This window comes from Erythrolamprus reginae, chromosome Z, assembly GCF_031021105.1.
Source record: "Erythrolamprus reginae isolate rEryReg1 chromosome Z, rEryReg1.hap1, whole genome shotgun sequence".
NCBI lineage: Eukaryota > Metazoa > Chordata > Lepidosauria > Squamata > Dipsadidae > Erythrolamprus > Erythrolamprus reginae.
In genome coordinates this window covers 27955826-27968883 of record NC_091963.1, presented here as the reverse complement: position 1 = coordinate 27968883, position 13058 = coordinate 27955826, and the positions used below count along the sequence as shown (strand labels likewise).

Below are 13058 nucleotides of genomic sequence, written 5' to 3'. Positions count from 1 at the left end.
TATATACTAGAGGTAATCCTTGGTTTATAACCATTCATTTGTTTGAGATTACAACAGCCTTGAAAAACATTGACTTACAATCAGTCCCAACACATAACCACAGCATCTCCTCTGTCATGTGATCAAAATGTGGGCATTTGGAAACCAGCATCTACTTCTGACATTTGCAGCACATCAAGTTTATTGCGATGACCATTTGCAACTTTCTCAGCTGACTTCTAAAGCAAAATTAATTGGGAAAGATGAATTTACTTAATAACCACAAATCTAATTAATAAATAAAATAAATAAATAAAATTTCATTTTACTTCAATGATTCACTTAGCAACCATGGTAAAAGGACCCAGATCGTGGTGGCAATAGCCTAGCTCTGTTAAAAAGTGCTATTGCTAACATGTTGTAAGCCGCCCTGAGTCTAAAGAGAAGGGTGGCATAAAAATCAAATAAATAAATAAATAAATACATAAATACATAAATAAATACATAAATAAACAAACAAATAAATAAATAAAAATAATAAATAAATACATAAATAAACAAATAAATAAATAAATAAATAAAAATAATAAATAAATAAATACATAAATAAACAAATAAACAAACAAATAAATAAATAAAAATAATAAATAAATAAATAAATTAGGTAAAACTCAACAACCTTGCCTGGCAACAGAAATTCTAGTTCAAATTATGATTATATGTCCAGGACTACTTATATGCAAAAGAAACCTACCCAAGAAAGAAAAAGAAACCTACCCAAGTGAAAGTCAAATCTATATATGAGAGAACGACATAATGTAGCATCTGTATCTCTCTGGTCTGAGAACTTAAGGAAAATAGATTGTATATACCCAGGGGTGGGTTGCTAGCCAGAAGGATAAATTAGGCTTGTCGCCACAGCCCGTGAGTGCTGTATCTCAATTATAGTAAAGTAAATGTAAGAAAGAACATTATTTAGGTAAAACTAAGAAAAAAGAATAACCAGACTTAAGAAATAATAACCACCACGCCCTCCATATATACCCTTGGGAAATGTTTTATGCTTACCTTAAGGTTATGGGAACCCAACACAGGTGGAACTCCATATTTGCTTTGTAATGTGTTTTCTTCTCACACAATTGATTAAAAGTCATCTATAGTGTTTCTAGCAAAATAGACATCTGGGGCAGCCTTCAAAAGACTTCTGAAGAGGCAAGAGTAATTATCACAGCCTTTTCTGGGGATGATCAGGAAACCTAACAAATGTATCAGCTTTATTCTCTGTTTTCCCTGTGTATGCATTCAGCAATATCTCCAGCAAATCATAGTGATGCCAGGACCGATGATTATTGTAAATGTGTATGTATGTATGTACGTACGTACGTACGTACGTACTTACTTACTTACTTACTTACTTACTTACTTACTTATTTATTTATTGGATTTGTATGCCGCCCCTCTCCGTAGACTCAGGGCGGCTAACAACAACAATAAAAAACAGCATGTAAATCCAATACTAAAACAACTAAAAAACCCTTATTGTAAAACTAATCATACATACAAGCAAACATAACATGTATAAATTGTAAAGGCCTAAGGGGAAAGGGTATCTCAGTTCCCCCATGCCTGACAGCAGAGGTGGGTTTTAAGGAGCTTACGAAAGGCGAGGAGAGTGGGGGCAATTCTAATCTCTGGGGGGAGTTGGTTCCAGAGGGCCGGGGCCGCCACAGAGAAGGCTCTTATTTATTATTTATTTATTTATTATTTAGATTTGTATGCCGCCCCTCTCCGCGGACTCGGACTTGCTCTTTCCCTGGGCCCCGCCAAACGACATTGTTTAGTTGATGGGACCCAGAGAAGGCCCACTCTGTGGGACCTAACTGGTCACTGGGATTCGTGCAGCAGAAGGCAGTCCCTGAGATAATATGGTCCGGTGCCATGAAGGGCTTTATAGGTCATAACCAACACTTTGAATTGTGACCAGAAACTGATCGGCAACCAAAGCAGACTGCAGAGTGTTGGTGTTATATGGGCATTTTTGGGAAAGCCCATGACTGCTCTCGCAGCTGCATTTTGCATGATCTAAAGTATCCCAGTGTGATTATTATTTTTTCATTCAATTGTGTCTGGTTGTCATCTTTAAAGCCCTACATGGTTTGGGACTAGAGTATCTGAAGGACCAACTCTTCTGAGTTACATTTACCTGACCCACTATAGCAGGGAGACAGGGAATGTTGCAGGTCATCTAGTGGGATTCCTTAATGGCTCCCTCCCTTTGGAACACCATTCCCTGCAGAGATTAGAATGGGGCACTTTAGCAAGGCTCTGAAGGCCTGGATTTGCCAATGAGACTGGGGTTATTGTTGATAAAGAAATCTCTGTAGGTTGACTCTCTCTGTAGGTTGACATAGCCGGCTTTAGGGATAGTGCTTAACCTCAATTTCTTTAACCCAGTAGCTGTTCAAAGATATTTCCATGGTCATATCATGTAAATTAAATCCTTCTGCAGCATAAAGCATAGGGCAAAACACGGAAAACCTGCTATTTTCCCATCCCAGCGGCTCCTATCTATTTGCATTACATGCTTTCAGTGTATATCACATCACAAGGAACAAATAATGAGGAACGGCAGCATAAATAAAAAGTAGTTGATAAATAAATAGGAGCCATCATCCAAGCATAAAAATGTGTTAATCAAAGAAGGAAAAAATATGATAGCATCCTTTCAAATTAACTAAATTTAAAACAAAATTCTTATACAACTTTTATTACCCATTTTTGTTGGAAATAAGATAAATTTTGCTATGCTGACAATTGTCTTTTAAAACTCCCCTTGGAGTGTTATTGAAGTACAGTACTTGGATATTCAACTGTGTCCTGAGGGGAGTGGATGCATTAACATTTAAATATGTTAAATGGTTAAATAAGGTTCAGGAGGGAAGTGTTTCTAATAGAAAAGTGAACACAAGAACAAGGGGACACAATCTGACGTTAGAAGCAACATGAGGACACAAGAACATGGGGACACAAGAACATGGGGACACAATCTGACGTCAGAAGCAACATGAGACAATATTATTTTACTGAAAGAGTAGTAAATGCTTGGAACAAACTTCCAGCAGATGTGGTTGATAAATCCACAGTAACTGAATTTAAACATGCCTAGGATAAACAGATATCCACCCTAAGATAAAATACAGAAAATAGTATAAGGGCAGACTAGATGGACCATGAGGTCTTTTTCTGCCGTCAGTCTTCTATGTTTCTATACCTCCAAATGCTTCAAGGTCCCTCTTAAAAGGATATAAATGACAGCGCCGGACTTACCCGGCAGGCAGGCTTTGCTGGAGGGACCGGGAGACACGGTCCCTCATGGCGGCCGCCATCTTGGATCCCGGGCGAAGTCTCGCGATGCGAGACTTCGCTCGGGAGATCGGGGCCTGATTGGTCAGGCCCCTGATTGGTCCGGGCGGGGCCTGCTTGCCCTATATAAGGGCGAGCAGGCCCGGGGCTCTTCCTTTTCGCCCGGACCAAGCTACAAAGCAGACATTCGGTTGTCTGCTCCGGCGGCCATTTTGAGTGGCGACCTCGTGCGAGGCGCCATTTTATGGCCTGCGGTCTTGCGAAGAGCCTCATCTTGCGTATAGCGGAGCCAGCATCGGCTGGACTCCGCTCCGGTTTGGAGCCTCATTGCCCTTTGGGGGGTGGTGGGGGTACTGCCTTCTGGGCACAAAAAAGATACTCGCCTTCCCCTTTTTGGTTCGAGGCCTGGGATAAAGGCCTAGGGTCGGGCCTTGTGCCCAGGGGGAGGTGGGATTAGCCTCCTGTAGGGGTTTTTCCTGCGGAGGCCTGCGGCTCCAGGCAGGCTTTTGCCAACGCAGGCCAGGGTTAATTGTTGGGTTTTCTCTACTTTCCCCTTTGGTAAAAAATAGATTTAATTGTCTGTAATGGCCCCTAAGAAGCGGCCAGCTAAGGCTCTCCCGGCCCAACCTGTGGTGCGGCCTAGGAGGGCTGCCAGGCCGTCTGCCCGGGCTCGGGCGGCGGCTGAGGGGCCCCCGGGGGGGATCCCGGTGGGAGGGGTGGTTGGGTTTGCACCCACAGTCCCTCAACCCGCGGTGTCCCCTTCTCTCTCCTGGGCCAGGGTACTGGAGCGGCTCGACGAGTTGGAGAGGTGGCGGTCGGGGGCAGGCCCGGAGGGGCTTTCCTCGGCTGCCACCGCAGCATGGGGCGCAGACCCCGAAGAGGAGTCGGCCCCAGCAGGGCAAGTGGCCCAAGACGCACAGATGGCGGGCACCGGACAGGCGGGCAGCATCGGTCAGACGGGCCACGCTGGACAGATGGCCCAGACGGGGCAATGGCCATCCTTCCCGGGCCCATCCAGGATGGGCCCACCGTGGATGTCTTCTACCCCTTACGGGGCAGGTGAGGTTGCACCACATACAGGCACATCCCCGCTCCTGCCCATACAGGGTCCCGGGTTCATCCCGCCAGCTATGGGGGGTGGCAACAGTTTCACGGGGGCTGCTGCAGGCACCTGCGGTCAGGTTTGGTCCCCGCCGGCTCCGCCAGCGGGGGCGCTGGGGGTGCCTGTCCCGCCTGGGGCGGGGGTGGGGGGTTGGATTCCTCCTCCACCGGCCATTATGCCACCGGTCCCATTCATGTACCCGCCAGGGCTTGGGGTGCTGGGCTCGGGGGCCACCACGGTGTGGGACCCGTTCGCCAGCATCAAGCCTGGGGCCATCCCTTGTGGGTTGCCCGCCACTCCTTTAGGGTACCATCTGCACCCCTCAGTTAAGGAGGCAATCTGGCGGGGGGAATACGTTGATTTGTTCTCCCTCCTGAATAGGGAGGTCCCTAAACAAGATAAGGAGATTGTCCCTGGGGAGAAAGTGAAAAAGACAAAGGTCACGAAATGCTTCAGCTCGTGGCTGTATGCATTTCTGACCTTTGCGTCGGTGGTCATTCAGAGACAGCCGGAGAGGGCCGCTGCCTTGTTGAAGTACATCGACCTGATAGCGAGGGCCCATTTCGAGTATGGGGGGACCATATGGAGGCACTATGACAAGGGCTTCCGTATGCGCATTGCCCATGAACCCTACTTGCCTTGGAATATGGTGGTTCCGGACCTGTGGTTCCAGGCCACTCATATGTCAGGGAAGGAGGGCTGTGATAGGACCGATAGCGGTCATTTTATGGAGGAGGAGCCTGCGACGCCCGCGCCGGCAAAGGCAGTGGCGGGTGCCGTTAGTAAGGGTGCCTCTTTAATTTGTCACGAGTTCGCTGCAAAGGGGGCGTGTTTTCGCCCCTTTTGCAGGTTTCGTCACGCCTGCGGAAGTTGTGGGGGAAACCATTCCGCAGCCGTGTGCCCCCGCCCCAAGAAGGGGATTGAAAAGAAAGGCTCGGGTCCCCCAAAGCCTCCCCCGCCTGCTGGGGAAAAAGGGGCCCAGCCCAATTAAGTTGGGGGTTCTCGAGGGTTGGTTGGGAGACTACCACCCTCGCTCGAGAGCGGCCGCTCTCTTGCTAGGCTTCGCAGAGGGATTCAGGATCCCTTATCAGGGTGTTAGGAGGGCCTTCATGTCTGACAACCTTAGGTCGGTTGTTGGTCATGAGGACGTTGTTAGGGAGAAGATTGGGAAGGAGGTTGCCGAAGGCAGGGTCCTGGGGCCCTTTGCGGAGCCGCCCTTCCCGAATCTTCGTGTGTCTCCCTTAGGTGTGGTCCCCAAAAAGGCGAGTGGTGAATTTAGGTTGATTCACCATTTGTCTTTTCCAAAAGGGGAGTCAGTGAATGATTTCATTCCTGACGAGCTGTGTTCAGTCCGGTATGCGTCCTTTGATGCAGCCGTGACTATGGTTAGGAAGTGTGGGGTGGGAGCCCTTATGGGTAAATGCGACATTAAGTCGGCATTCCGGCTCCTCCCCATACACCCAGACGACTTTGAGCTGTTGGGCTTTCATTTCGAGGGGGGCTATTACGTGGACAGAGCTTTGCCCATGGGGTGCTCTGTCTCGTGCTCTCTTTTTGAGAGTTTTAGCACCTTCTTGGAGTGGGCGCTCAGGAGGCAAAGTGGCCTGGGTACGGTCGTTCACTACCTTGATGATTTCCTTTTGGCGGGGCCTGCGCATTCGGAGCAATGTTTTGCTTTGATGCGGGACTTCGAAGCCCTTTGTGCTCAATTAGGGGTGCCTTTAGCCTCTGAGAAGACCGAAGGCCCCGCCACCAGGATTACCTTTCTGGGTATTGAATTGGACTCAGAGGAGCAATCTTCCAGATTGCCCCTAGAGAAGTTGGTAAAGATTAAGCGGAAGCTTGATGAGGTTCTGGGCTGCCGGAAGGTGACCCTACGGCAGCTTCAGGAACTGGCAGGCATCCTTAATTTTGCCTGTCGGGTAGTTGTTCCTGGAAGGGCTTTTTCCAGGAGGTTGTATGATGCGATGCAGGGGCTCCGTTTGCCCCATCATCGTACCCGCATTCGCGCTGGGGTCAGGGCTGACCTCGGCGTGTGGCGGGACTTTTTGGATAGAGTTAACGGGTTGTCTTTCTGGAGGCACGAGCTTCTGTTGGAAGCTGAGTTGCAGCTCTGCTCTGACGCCGCGGGGACTTGTGGTTTCGGGGTAGTGTTAGGTGACCAGTGGTGCTGGTCGGCATGGCCTCCGGAATGGAGTGCCTCTTCGTTGGTTAAGGACCTTACGTTCCTGGAGCTCTTCCCCTTAATAGTGGCCTTAGAGCTTTGGGGGGAGCAGTTTAGGGACAAGACGGTGCACTTTTGGTGTGACAACCTAGCGGTTGTCCATGTGGTAAATGCCCTGTCCTCAAAGAGCGACAGGGTCATGCGGCTTGTCCGCCATTTTGTGCACCGGTCCTTGGCTCTAAACGCATTGTTTTTGGCTAAGCATGTCCCCGGGTTGGATAACGGGGTCGCTGATGCCTTGTCCCGTGGTCAGTTGTCCAAGTTTCGGACCCTGGCCCCGTGGGCCCGAGAGTTGCCAGAGGAGTTTCCCGGCCACCTCTGGAGTCTGGGAGGGATCCAGAGTGGTGGAGAGGCTAGGCATCCCGGGCAATCCCCTTGTCTGTGGCGCCCGGCACCTTGGGGCACACCAGCGTGCGGGCAAGGAGTTTGGGGATTTCAGGCAGGGCTGGGGTTACCAGCTTAGCTGGCCCGGCCCTGTATAGCGCCTGGCCGGGTTCTGCGTCCAGCTTGGGCGGCGTGGCCTGTCAGTTAGGATGATCCGGTCCTGGTTAGCCGGCCTCGCCTTTCTGTACAAGGCGGGGAGGTTTGCAGTTTTTTCGGGTGACTTTGCACCCGGTAGGTGCTGGAAGGCCGTACGAGGGAGCGAGCGGGGGCCCCTGGTGACACTCGTCAGGCTCGACGGTGGAGCAGCTGCGCTTTAATCAACGTGGTTTTTGGCAGTCTGTGTTCCTCATTGTAAGAGGCCCGTCTTTTTTGGGGCATTGACTGGTGTCATGCTTGGGGCCCTTGGGGCCAGCGAGGCCTGGCCTCATCTCAGGCTGGCAATTCGCTCCGTGCCTTCCAGCACGCTGATCTGGCCGTTAGACAAGGGGGGGGTCCCTTGTGGTAAGGCGGTCTGGGTCAGATCAGTTACGCAGAGGGGTTACCATCTACCTTAGTGCGGCCGCCGACCAATCGGTGTGTACGGTGGCCGCCCTACAGCTTTGGTTTTCTGCGGGGATCAGGTCTGGGATACCCGTCTAGGCATTGGGACGGTACCCCTTCTGACCCGTTTATACTTTTGTGCGTTAGTACCCAGGGCATTGGCCCAGGTGGGCACGGATCCCGCCGGTTATGGAACGCGTTCGTTCCGTATCGGCGCCGCCACTAGCACGGCACTTTCTGGTTTCCCGGCCCACTGGATTCGGGTGATCGGCCGCTGGCGGTCAGCGGCATATTTGGGTTATGTTAGGCCCGCTGAGGATCCTAGGCAGGGCTTAGGCTAGGTGACCTCTCTGCGTGTGTTTCCTCTTGCGGGTCCCCAGGCTGACGTGACACCGACGGCGCTGCTGTGTGGCCACAGCATGATTTGCTGGGCCGGCCGCCTGGCGGCCAGGAGCGCTGTCGGGACCCAGCCGTCCCTGGGGCGGTGGGTCAGGGTTGCCTGGTTGGGCCGGAGAGGTATGCGGTGGGAGGGTCTCCTACCGGTGTGGCTGGGCGGTCAGCTTTTGGTGGCTGCGCCCGGCAATATGGGGGGCGGCTCCTGGAGTCGTTCCCAAGTGGGGTTGGGTGGGCAGTGTCCTGTGGCCGCACCCAGGTGGCTGGTATTGCACTTAGGTGGCAATGACCTGTGCATACTGGGAGGCCTGGCGCTGATCATCCAGGCACGCGAAGACCTGCGAAGGCTTCGTGAGGTCTGGCTCACCACGCAAGTGGTGTGGTCAGAACTATTACCTAGGCTTGTTTGGAGGGACGCCTCTCCCCTTAGGGCCATTCACCGGGCTAGGCGACGGGTGAATAGGGCTATGGGTAAAACAGTTAGAGGGTTGGGTGGAGTAGTAATACCTCATCCCCTTATATCAATAGACCAGCCATGGCTCTACCGTGATGATGGCGTTCACCTGTCTGACCAGGGGAACGCCATCTTCTTACAGGACCTGCAGCGGTCTCTGCGTGAGCTGGCGCAGATAGAGGGGGGAGTCGGGGGGCCAAGATAGAGATCTGACCCCCGCTCCTGTGGCAGGTTAGGGGCGGAAAATTGGGTGGTTTAGCAACCGCGCGTTCTCCCTTGGGCATCTTTGGGGATGATTGACAGGTTCTCTGCAAGCTCATGGAGGGAGTTTCTGCCTGAGCAGCTGGGGGGAACCTGTCTTTGGGTCCTGCACCTTTAATTCCCCGATTCGGGTTAGCCGGTGGGACCCCCCTCATGCACAGCATGGCAGAAAAGGTCACAGGTGACGGCCTGGCCCTCACCTGGACCTTGCATCGAGATACGCCCATGTGTTGCCCAGGAATGTTTACTGGCATAACGTCATTTCCGCCCCGGAAGTATTTGTTTGACCCTGCAGGTCCAGTTCCGGGTCATAGTTGTTTATGCTAATTTATGCAAAGTATTTGAATAAATTATGCAAATTTATGTTAATAAAAATGACCCAATTTTAAATCCAGCTCTGGTGTCCGTGTCGTTACTCCGTCTCTCCAGCAATGACAGCGCCGGACTTACCCGGCAGGCAGGCTTTGCTGGAGGGACCGGGAGACACGGTCCCTCATGGCGGCCGCCATCTTGGATCCCGGGCGAAGTCTCGCGATGCGAGACTTCGCTCGGGAGATCGGGGCCTGATTGGTCAGGCCCCTGATTGGTCCGGGCGGGGCCTGCTTGCCCTATATAAGGGCGAGCAGGCCCGGGGCTCTTCCTTTTCGCCCGGACCAAGCTACAAAGCAGACACCCGCCCGCCCTCCACTATTTTGCAGTGTGCTTAGGGGTCGCCCTTAGGGGGCCGAATGGGAATTTTTTGCAGTTCTGCCTCTTAGCTGAGCTGTTTTTTCGCCCATTCCACACTGAGGTGATGGCTGTGCGGTTAGGGGGTGCTTGCATTAATTAGGTTAATTGGCTTACCTTTGGTCATTTGGGTAGGCAGGTTAGGGGCGGAAAATTGGGTGGTTTAGCAACCGCGCGTTCTCCCTTGGGCATCTTTGGGGATGATTGACAGGTTCTCTGCAAGCTCATGGAGGGAGTTTCTGCCTGAGCAGCTGGGGGGAACCTGTCTTTGGGTCCTGCACCTTTAATTCCCCGATTCGGGTTAGCCGGTGGGACCCCCCTCATGCACAGCATGGCAGAAAAGGTCACAGGTGACGGCCTGGCCCTCACCTGGACCTTGCATCGAGATACGCCCATGTGTTGCCCAGGAATGTTTACTGGCATAACGTCATTTCCGCCCCGGAAGTATTTGTTTGACCCTGCAGGTCCAGTTCCGGGTCATAGTTGTTTATGCTAATTTATGCAAAGTATTTGAATAAATTATGCAAATTTATGTTAATAAAAATGACCCAATTTTAAATCCAGCTCTGGTGTCCGTGTCGTTACTCCGTCTCTCCAGCAATGACCAGCTGCCTGCAAGGAATATAAATCCTTGCATTCCCCACTATCCTGAAGAAGCTTTTCCCATGAGAAGCGAAACTTCTTCAAAAGGAAAAAAAAGTCCAATCGCCTTCTGAAACAAGCGCCTATGGAACTGTCTTTCATAGGCTTCTTTCGGGGAATCCTTCCTCCCTTCCCACCCAACTTTACTCTGTGATGGCAGAGGACAGAGAGCCACTAGCTGGCCTTCCGTTCTTCCAGCCAGCAGCCAGCCTGACAGAGCGCTTACCCAAAGGCTTCACCGCGTTGCAGGAACGGGCCGTCTACCCGGCGGGGAGCGAGCGAACTGAAGGTTACCCAGCCCCTCCCCTGAGCCGGTCTCCTGCGACAGGGACCGAGGCGGCCGCAGCAGGGATCCAGGGCTTGTAGTTTCGCTTGCCTTTTACCCACTCTCCCCACCGACGCTTGTCTGCTACGACGTCCGTGCCGAGCCAGGCTTCCCCGTCGCCCCCTCTGCCGCCCTCCCCTTTCTCTTTGTAACCACCTCCCACCCTTCGCACGGAATCGCACCTCCCGCAAGACGGGCGGGAAGCGCCCGCCTCGTTTTCCCTTCCGGGAGGGGGGTGGTGGAGGAGGGAGCCGGGTAGGAGCGACGGGGGCTCTTCCAGCACTGGGGAGGGGGCGGCTGGCCTGGCTCACTCTCTCTGAGGATCGCGGGGTGGGCGGGAGGCTGGATCAGCAGCTCCTTAGATCGATCGGTGCGCATCAGAGGAATGTGGGTGGTGGGCAGGAGGCGGTTAGATGCGTCTTCTGCACATGATCTAGTCCGGGGGTTTGGGGCTTGCAGGTGTCCTCCGGTTGGCTCCGCTCTTCGTGGCATCCGTGCCGATGGAGCGTCCGATTATTTTTGGGAAACACCTGTAATGGATTTTTTCCCCAGACGGCTGTCATTTTTATTCCTTTCTGCTCCCTAACCCTAACTTTTTCTGTATTTTTTAGGAGCTCACCACCACCACCCCAAATAGAGGTTAGGTTAGGTTTATTGGATTTATATGCCGCCCCTCTCCGCAAACTCGGGGCGGCTCACAACAATAATAAAAAACAGTACAGTACACAATACCAAATCCAATGCCCACCCATCCAGTTACAATTTAAATTAATAATCTCATAAAAACAGTATATATAAAAAACAGGCACACAGTCAATCAATCAACAAAACAACATGGGCAAGGGGGAGGTGTTTTAGTTCCCCCATGCCTGACGGCAAAGGTGGGTCTTAAGGAGTTTACGAAAGGCAGGGAGGGTGGGGGCAATCCTAATCTCAGGGGGGAGCTGGTTCCAGAGGGTCGGGGCCCCCACAAAGAAGGCTCTTCCCCTGGGTCCCGCCAGACGACATTGTTTAGTCGACGGGACCCGGAGAAGGCCAACTCTGTGGGACCTAACCGGTCGCTGGGATTCTTGCGGCAGGAGGCGGTCCCGAAGATATTCTGGTCCGGTGCCATGAAGGGCTTTATAGGTCAGAGAACAGAGTAAAAGCATAAATAAGTAACAACATTTTCGGGAATGGGCGTTTATGTGCATGATTTCACTGTAGGATCCAACTTTAAACTTTAAACCCAATGAGGATCAAGCAGGTAGGAAAGAGTTCATTTTCCACATCCAGCCGTCCTGTAGTGCAGTGGTTCTAAACCTTTCTTATGCCGCAACCCTTTAATACAGTTCCTCGTGTTGTGGTGGCCCTCAACCACAAGTCTAGCACCAATTCTCCCAACAGAGCTTTAAGCTGATTGGCAGGAAAGTCAGAGGGATACTCCCACTGCAAACACCTGATTGGTTGGATTGTAAAAATATGCTCCAAGGCGCAGAATAGAAACTTTAATTCCTAACACCATGGGAAATTTGTCTTTTTCCATGGTCTTAGGCGACCCCTGTGAAACCATTGTTTGACTCCAAAGGGGTCCTGACCCCCAGGTTGAGAATTGCTATAGTAGAAAAGTTTAGAGGACCAAATTTGCAAACAACCTTCTCAGCAAGTTTTCCGTTAAACATGGTACATGCATAAACATTCAGGATACTTGAGTGATTGTTCTAGTTGCCTATGCAGGGGGGTTGGACTAGAAGACCTCTAAGGTCCCTTCCAACTCTGTTATTCCATTATTTCATCAATTTTAATTAATTTTAGGTTAAAATTTAGTTTGCTTGATTGCTATTTAGGATCTTGTGTGAATCTACTATCATAACTTGCAAATTATTGATTAGCATTTTATGTAAAATGAAAGAGTTATTTAACAAGCCATGTTTAAGCAAGCAAATGTGTGCACAAACTAAAGCTTGATCACCAGCTGACTTCAGATTAATCTGAGACCATATCAAACATGATACAGTTTTGCACACTTATGAACTAGATACTGTTTGGTAGCATAATTTATGGCAAAATATATTCTGTTGATCAAGCCATTGATAAATACTTTTTTCACGTAGAAAAGTCTCTTATAGAGACTGTGTGCACTGCTTCACATTTGTTTTGGCTCTTTTGTCAACTTTAATGGAGAGACCACATGAGATTATATTGATATTTGTACATTTCTCATGTTTTCTCAATATGTTGGTCTTTCTTACCGGGAAAAACATTTGGGTAAAATACCAAGTTAGAATAGAATAGAATTCTTTATTGGTCAAGTGTGAATGGACACACGAGGAATTTGTCTTGGTTCATATGCTCTCAGTGTACATAAAAGAAAAGGATACATTTGTATCATGTGGTACAACACTTAATGATTGTCATAGGGGTCAAATAAGGAATGAATATTAATAAAAATCTTAGGATACAAGCAACAAATTACAGTCATAAGTGGGAGGAATAGGATGATAGGAATGATGAGAAAAATCTATAGAAATAGAAGTGCAGACTTAGTAAAAAGTTTGAGAGTGTTGAGGGAATTATTTGTTTAGTAGAGTGATGGCGTTCAGGAGAAAACTGTTCTTGTGTCTAGTTGTCTTGATGTGCAGTGCTCTGTAGCGAGGTTTTGAGGGTAGGAGTTGAAACAGTTCGT

General features: G+C 50.3%; 1 long non-coding RNA gene across 1 annotated transcript; it reads right to left on the bottom strand.

Annotated features, from left to right (window-relative positions):
* Window positions 1-130: 130 nt before the first annotated feature.
* LOC139153332 (uncharacterized) lies at window positions 131-10439 on the bottom strand. Its single transcript, XR_011556795.1, has 3 exons — window positions 10295-10439; window positions 1048-1183; window positions 131-218 (listed from the first exon to the last, which is right to left on the bottom strand). It is a non-coding gene; the product is annotated as an uncharacterized lncRNA (long non-coding RNA).
* Window positions 10440-13058: the final 2619 nt, after the last annotated feature.